We start from the raw sequence: 901 nt of genomic DNA on the forward strand, positions 1-901 counted from the left end.
TTTAACTGGTACTTATTTTATCGGCCCCGAAAGGATGAAAGGTAAAGTCGACCTCGGCAGAATTCAAACTCAGAACGTAAAGAGCCAGAAAAAAATGCAGCTAAGCATTTCGTCCGACGCGCCAACAACAACAATAGTTTCTAATAAAGCTACAAGGCCAGCAATTTTGAGTGTTGGGTTTGGATGATTCTATCGGCCCCAGTACGTGACTGGTATCTCATTTTATCGACTCCAGTGGGATGAAAAAGCGAAGTAGACCTCAGCAGGATTTGAACCCAGAATACAAAAAACCGGAAGATAAACAGCCTTGGCATATTGCCTGACCGTCTTTCTAAACATAACTAAGTATAAAAACATTAACGAACAATTTTGTTGACCCAAGTATTTAACTGGTATTATGTTTTATTTTGAAGAACTTCATTCTTTCATTCGGCTCCGGAAGGAAAATGAGCATGACGAAATCGACTGAGGTGTAATTCGAACTCAAAAACAGAAGAGGTTAATATTAAAAAAACAATGTCTACACACATGCACACGTACCAATATATACATATATATATACTCACACATACACACCGAAACGTATGTGTGTGTGTGTGTATATATATATCAACTTACATGCTCTGTGTGAGTGTGTATATATATATATATATGTATGTATATACATACACACACCAATATAATGTACCAATATTATATACAAATATAGATGTATGCGTGTATGTAGACACCTGTTGGTGCATATTCATATGTTGGTATATATATATATATATATAAATTCGTAAATTCTCCCATATATATATATATATATATGTATGTATATGTATGTGTGTATGCGTGTGTGAACTTGCTAAAATGTACCATATATATATATATATATATATATATATATATATATATA

At 33.2% G+C, this 901-nt stretch overlaps 1 protein-coding gene across 2 annotated transcripts in view; it reads right to left on the reverse strand.

Moving 5' to 3' along the window:
- LOC106871338 (uncharacterized) overlaps positions 1-901 on the reverse strand; it is a 362,069-nt gene that overhangs the window by 337,822 nt on the left and 23,346 nt on the right. The window lies entirely within an intron of this gene.

The sequence above is a fragment of the Octopus bimaculoides genome, chromosome 26 (assembly GCF_001194135.2).
Source record: "Octopus bimaculoides isolate UCB-OBI-ISO-001 chromosome 26, ASM119413v2, whole genome shotgun sequence".
NCBI classification, from domain to species: domain Eukaryota; kingdom Metazoa; phylum Mollusca; class Cephalopoda; order Octopoda; family Octopodidae; genus Octopus; species Octopus bimaculoides.